Genomic DNA, 6,778 nt, shown 5'->3' with positions numbered 1-6,778 from the left:
CAGAAAAGTTCATATCTACTTTTCTATCCGAGATAGCCAAGTATGTGAATAACAAAATGGCACAAGAATGAAGCTAATTAATAAATTGTACGTTGCCTTAGAATGAGAAATTTATCATTTGCTATATTTTTGGACCACGATACATATAACGCAGAGTTAAAAATAGTACAAAATGCCAATATAATAATTTGGTAACAAAAATAAAAAAACAAATAATACATTTACAAATATTGGATATATCTAATATGTATGTATATTTCTATACCAATAGGGCTATAAAGGAAAAACATCCAAAATGGTTTAGTCAAAAACTTGTATTCTCTAAGTGTAGATTTCTGCCTTACAGGAAATCGCAATAGCTCTTCGCCTTTTCTCTTGACGTTTGAGACCTCTTTTTCTTGATGTCTTTCCGACCGCGGATCTTTCTGGGCTGTAACGAAGAGTTATTATATAAGAGTAACGAAGTAAAACGACTGTTTCGTGGGCTGACTTCATAGTGATTGTTTTGTCGCAATATATTTTTTAGTTTCTGTCTCTTAGCCCATCTTTTTACAACTTTATCTTCTCCGTAGTTGAGCATGCATTTTGACCTTACATAATTTTTCCTACCTCAAGATATCTAACCTCTTCAACTTTTTACGCAATTGATCTCTGGACTTGGGTTCTTCCGAGGTTTTATTTAACATATTTTATTTATGCCTGCAAATTTTCATTTTCTTTCAACAGCTGAGCGTGTCCATTTTGCAATTCTATTTGTCAGAATGTCTTCCCTAGGCTTTCCTTAATATGAACGTCACGGCTTGTCTGCGATTGAATTGCTAGTCGTTCAATCGAATCGTCATTTTCAGCGAATCTTAACGGTACTCTTGTATAGTCTAGCATTGGTGTATTACCAAATAATTCATTTTCTTCTTCTTTTTATTTTATCCCTCCTTCATCTGCCTCTTGCTATTGTTGGTAGCGCTAGTACTTGCATTGATGTCGTTCTTCTCGCTCTTGCCCTTCTTTTCTGATCACCTGTTTTTTGATAACGTGCTGTCTTCCTCGCACATCTTCCCTTTCTCTTTTATTTTGTAATAAATCTGTTGGTTGTTCGGATACAGTATGCATTTTTCTCTATTCGTATTTTTGTCTGATGATTTCGGGTAAATAACGATCGACACGGATCCATGTTTCTTAAAATGGCGCTGTCATAATATTTTAGGAAGAGATTACCTGTTAAAAGAATAATTCATATAAATAATAAGCGAAAGTAACATAGATAAAATGTGTAAAACACATTGATGTCAAGAGACAAGGTATCTCGTTTCATATTAAAATTGCCTAACTGAGAGGAAACCAGATACAGATCTCGTAGAGTACTTTATTTGGCATTTACTACCATCTGAGATAAAAAAATTACAATGTATATACATCTTGGGTGAAAACTTGCGAGACTCGTTTTTTCAGCGATCGTCCCCTCATTGTGTCGCCTTTCGTTTACGAAGGAACCTACGATACTAAGCCGATTTTAACAAATTATATCGTGTTTCGTGTCATTCTGATTTCACAAATATGACGGACATGTTGAAAGCTTCATAAATATTGGTAGTAATATAAAAGTTTTTATTGTTATATTGTCGTCGATATTCGGTCTCGGATCGAGTAATACTATCTGCCATTATTTCTGTAGTCAGTAGTAGATGTTTAATAGAGAAAAGGCACATAGTTATTTTATTGTAAATCCTAGGATATCATTAAAATGCGAAAATGTTCCTACTGTGGCTAGCTAAACTTCGTCTGCAGACACAACTCTTTCTCAACTGTTATTGCGTTTTTTGATGACACAGGAAACATTTCGCAACTGTACGAAAATCGGCATCCAAGTGTTGCGATAATGGAGATACATAAACAATTCCATATGTCGAAACTGAGGTCCTAGACGTGTCGAACGTAGAAAGGGACAATGCGAGTGAAGACAAGGAGGGACTGAGAATCAACAAATATGAACAACCTGTAATAAACTGAGTAGTCCAATTCAAAATTTAAATTTTCTTATTCTTAATTTATGATGAAGCTTTTACCAACACGTTACTTACATTTTTATAATAAAAGTATCATCAGATACTACATTGTTCGAAGCATATTTGCTAACTCATTTTAATCGGAAAGATCTCAGAATATTGATCGTAAAGCGATATTCCGTCATTCTGAACACATTATGCGTTTAAATAAATAATAAAATTTACCGTTTAAATGGTTATCACGTAAAAGTAAGCTATGCAGTAGGCTAAAATTTCTAAGCTTTATAAACGCAAGAGTTTTGAACCATTGGATACTGATATTAGAAACATTCTTATGTCGGCTCTGTTCTCTGTTCATATGAGTACTATCAGAAAGTGTCGAAAATGTTTTAATATAAAACATTAACCGATACAACACACACGTGTGCACAGTGCGAATATTTTGTACTTACCAACTTTTCAAATTCATTCCTTATGAAGGGGATTGTCTTCTTTCGGAAGGTGATACAGGTGATATTCTCAATGTCGACTACTGTTACATGCGATGTAGACTTAAATATTTTCTCACTGAACCATTCTCCGCAAGTTAATGACGTAAAAACTTGAGGCAATCTCCCGAAAATTACGCAGGATTCGGGGAATATGACGTCGAAGATAGAAAAAAAGGTAAAAAAGGAAATACAAAAAGAAAAAATTAAATAAGACATAAATAGCTCTATATACGTTATTAGTTTTGGTTTTATATTGGACAAACATTAGATTCGGTTATGTACGGTACTCGACAGAACAGTAAATGTGAGTAAAATTTGATTTTCCCAAGACTCGTTAGAAGTTCCGAGATAAGGATGGCAAAATTTAAATTTTCTTATTCTTGATTTGTGATGATACTTTTACCAACACGTTACTTACATTTTTATAATAAAAGTATCATCAGATACTACATTGTTCGAAGCATATTTGCTAACTCATTTTAATCGGAAAGATCTCAGAATATTGATCGTAAAGCGATATTCCGTCATTCTGAACACATTATGCGTTTAAATAAATAATAAAATTTACCGTTTAAATGGTTATCACGTAAAAGTAAGCTATGCAGTAGGCTAAAATTTCTAAGCTTTATAAACGCAAGAGTTTTGAACCATTGGATACTGATATTAGAAACATTCTTATGTCGGCTCTGTTCTCTGTTCATATGAGTACTATCAGAAAGTGTCGAAAATGTTTTAATATAAAACATTAACCGATACAACACACACGTGTGCACAGTGCGAATATTTTGTACTTACCAACTTTTCAAATTCATTCCTTATGAAGGGGATTGTCTTCTTTCGGAAGGTGATACAGGTGATATTCTCAATGTCGACTACTGTTACATGCGATGTAGACTTAAATATTTTCTCACTGAACCATTCTCCGCAAGTTAATGACGTAAAAACTTGAGGCAATCTCCCGAAAATTACGCAGGATTCGGGGAATATGACGTCGAAGATAGAAAAAAAGGTAAAAAAGGAAATACAAAAAGAAAAAATTAAATAAGACATAAATAGCTCTATATACGTTATTAGTTTTGGTTTTATATTGGACAAACATTAGATTCGGTTATGTACGGTACTCGACAGAACAGTAAATGTGAGTAAAATTTGATTTTCCCAAGACTCGTTAGAAGTTCCGAGATAAGGATGGGGATACCACGCGGATTGGAATGTTTGCAAATTCATTGGATGAGAAAGGATTGATGGAAGAAGAAGGTAAACGCTCACGTCTATTGGTTACCCTAAGATAGCAATCGGCCAATTTAATTAGCCTACAAAACACGTAAAGTCGGGAAAAATTGCAGGTGGCAATATTTTTATACAGAAAGTCGCTATTTCATATTAAGAAATTTTTTTAATTCCATGCTTTTGAAATCTTATTAATAAAATGTGTTTTAGAATATTGTCTGCTAGAAGACAGACGCTACCCCACCATCGTATATCATTCTCATGGTACAGAAATGCTGCTGATTGAGAGATTATAATCAATCCACTCTGATTGTCAATTCCTCTCTAAATTATGTTCTCATTTGTCTCTTGCTTTTCTTCGACAACGAACGAACATGCCGTTCACAGAGCCGTTTAAGAACCGTTTTCGTTCATCATCGCTAGTAAACAGCTCACAAACAGTTAGTAAATATGTTATATTTTGCTAGATGATGTCTTTAATCAAGTTCGGAAAGGATAATGTTACCAATTTAATATTTATTTTTTTTACATAAAACCATCGATTATTCTGCCAAGTATAGTTGAATCAAATTGAAATCTTTGCATTTTATAAAGAACTGGAGGTTGTAAAGATTTTTGTATTTTATATATATATTATTGTATTCTATATATCATTCTACGTCGGATGAATGTTCCACATCGAACATCGATCTAAAGTTTTGCATTCATTGTTATTTTTTTGCTCGTCTCACTTTATGTATATTCTTATATTATCTGATCAATTGACTTCTCAATTTGTGTTAATATAAGAATGTTTGCAAAAGTTAGATGAACGAAACAAATAACAATGAATGTACAATTTTAAATTAAATTTCGGAAACGGTCATTTGACCGGGCCTGGTAAGGTTAGTGATAATTTACTTTTAACTATGGACAATATATATTACGAAACGATATTGTTAATATGATAATACGGTTGAGTCATGGATGAGATGTCTGGTGCTTTGCTTATTATAAAAGAAGTTGTAATTATAAAGAAACAGACTCACGGGACATCACAACATCGTTGTAGTGAGAATATTGTGTCGAGGAATAACATCGTCAGTAACAATACACAAACGATATTGTGTAGAGAATAAGCTGTACGTGTCATCGCGCGAATGCTATCGTGCCGCTACACATGTCGTCCACGGTTACGAACAGAGAGGAAATTGGAGTGCTCGCGCTTTTGGATCTGCTTGTTCCCGAACTGGTGCCGCACCATGCGGCTAAGTGCTAAGTTCAATTCAAATTAACGTACGAAAGGATCTATAAAATTAAAGATCGGCCTTGCTTGGTGGTAATTTAGCATATACAAGAACCTATGTATTTAAGATGAATTTTAGGAATCTACCCTATTTGGTTGTGCACTAACATAAACAAGAATCTGTCGGGTTTCACACTTCGGAAACCTATTTCATCGTACGATTTTACAGAAAAGTTCATATCAACTTTTTTACCTGAGATAGACAAGTATGAGAATAACAAAATGGCGCAAAATGAAGCTAATTAATGAATTGTACGCTGCCTTAAAAAGAGAAATTACTATATTTTTAAACAATGATACATACAAAGTAGAGTTAAAAATAGTACAGTATACCGATATAATAATTTAATAACAAAAAGCAAAGAAAATAAATAATACATTCACAAATATTGGACATGTCTAATATGTACATATATCTCTATACCAATAGACTATTCTATAAAGGGAAACCATCCAAAATAATTCAATCAAAGACGTGTATTATACAGATGTAGATTTCTGTCTTAAAAGAAATCCCAACTGCTCTTCGCCTTTTCTTTTGACTTTTGAGACCTGCGTCTTTCTTTCTTGATGTCGTCCGGCCTCGGGCCTTCCACCGCTGTATCGAAAAGTTATTCTTTAGATTCTCCTGGAATCATTGAAAGAACCGATTCTTCAGGAACTATGGAATTCAAAAAACTATAGTTTCACAGGCTGGCGGCATAGCGATCGTTTTGCTTCATCTTACGAATAAAAGAGTTTCCGGGGTCAGCAGGAAACCGCATCTTCGCTCTCTACGACGAAGCGTCCTCTTTTTGGAGGAAGATGTCGTGATTCATCTACAAGGAATTGTTTAGTTGTACAATTATTACTGGCGCAGTAAATTTTTAAGTTTCTGTCTGTCATCGTTTTGCAACTTTTTCTTCACCGAACTTGAGCATGTGTTTTGACCTTACATAAATGTTTCCACCTCAAGACATCTAATCTCCTCAACTTTTCACGCAATTGATTTCTGGATATTTCGGTTCTTTAGAGGTTTTATTTGACATATTTTATTCGTGCTTTCAAATTTTTATTTTCTTTCAACAGCAGAGCATGTTTATTTTGCAATTCTATTTCTCGGAAAGACTTCCCTAGGCTTTCCGCAATTTCCAAGTCGCAGGTTGCCTGTGATTCAATTGCTGGCCGTTCAATTGAATCCTCGTTATCTTAACGGTACCCTTGTATAGTCTAGCATTAGTATATTAACAAATAATTCATTTTCTCCTCGTCTTATTTTATCCCCCCTTCATCCGCTCTTGCTATTGCTGGTAGTGATAGTAGTTGCTTGATCGCCTTTTCTTTTGACTTTTGAGACTTGCGTCTTTCTTTCTTGATGTCTTCCGGCCTCGGACATTCCTTCGCTGTATCGAAACTTTATTCTTTGAATGCTTCTATAATCATTGAAGGAATCGATTCTTCAGGAATTACGGAATTCAGAAAACGATGGTTTCACAGGCTGACTTTATAGCGATCGTTTTGCTTCATCTTACGAATAAAAGAGTTTCCGGGGTCAGCAGGAAACAACATCTTCGCTCTCTAGAATGAAGCGTCCTCTTTTTGGGGGAAGATGTCGTGATTTATCTTGAAGGAACTTTTTAGTTCTACAATTTTTACTGATGCAGTAAATTTTTTAGTTTCTGTCTCTCAGCCCACCGCTTTGCAACTTTTTCTTCACCGATCTTGAGCATGTATTTTGACCTTACATAAATGCTTCCACCTCGAGACATCTAACCTCTTCAACTTTTCAC

At 34.5% G+C, this 6,778-nt stretch overlaps 1 long non-coding RNA gene across 2 annotated transcripts; it reads right to left on the bottom strand.

Moving 5' to 3' along the window:
• Positions 1 to 992: 992 nt before the first annotated feature.
• On the bottom strand, positions 993 to 3,348 carry LOC105680763. Of its 2 annotated transcripts, none has more exons than XR_004461743.1 (2): positions 3,290 to 3,348; positions 993 to 1,215 (listed from the first exon to the last, which is right to left on the bottom strand). It is a non-coding gene; the product is annotated as an uncharacterized LOC105680763 (long non-coding RNA). The 2 variants fall into 2 exon arrangements; XR_001102290.3 differs by lacking the exon at positions 3,290 to 3,348 and adding an exon at positions 2,456 to 2,629.
• Positions 3,349 to 6,778: the final 3,430 nt, after the last annotated feature.

Source organism: Bombus impatiens, unplaced genomic scaffold, assembly GCF_000188095.3.
Source record: "Bombus impatiens unplaced genomic scaffold, BIMP_2.2 scf_0333, whole genome shotgun sequence".
Classification (NCBI taxonomy): Eukaryota; Metazoa; Arthropoda; class Insecta; order Hymenoptera; family Apidae; genus Bombus; species Bombus impatiens.
This window is presented reverse-complemented; position numbering and strand designations above follow the sequence as displayed.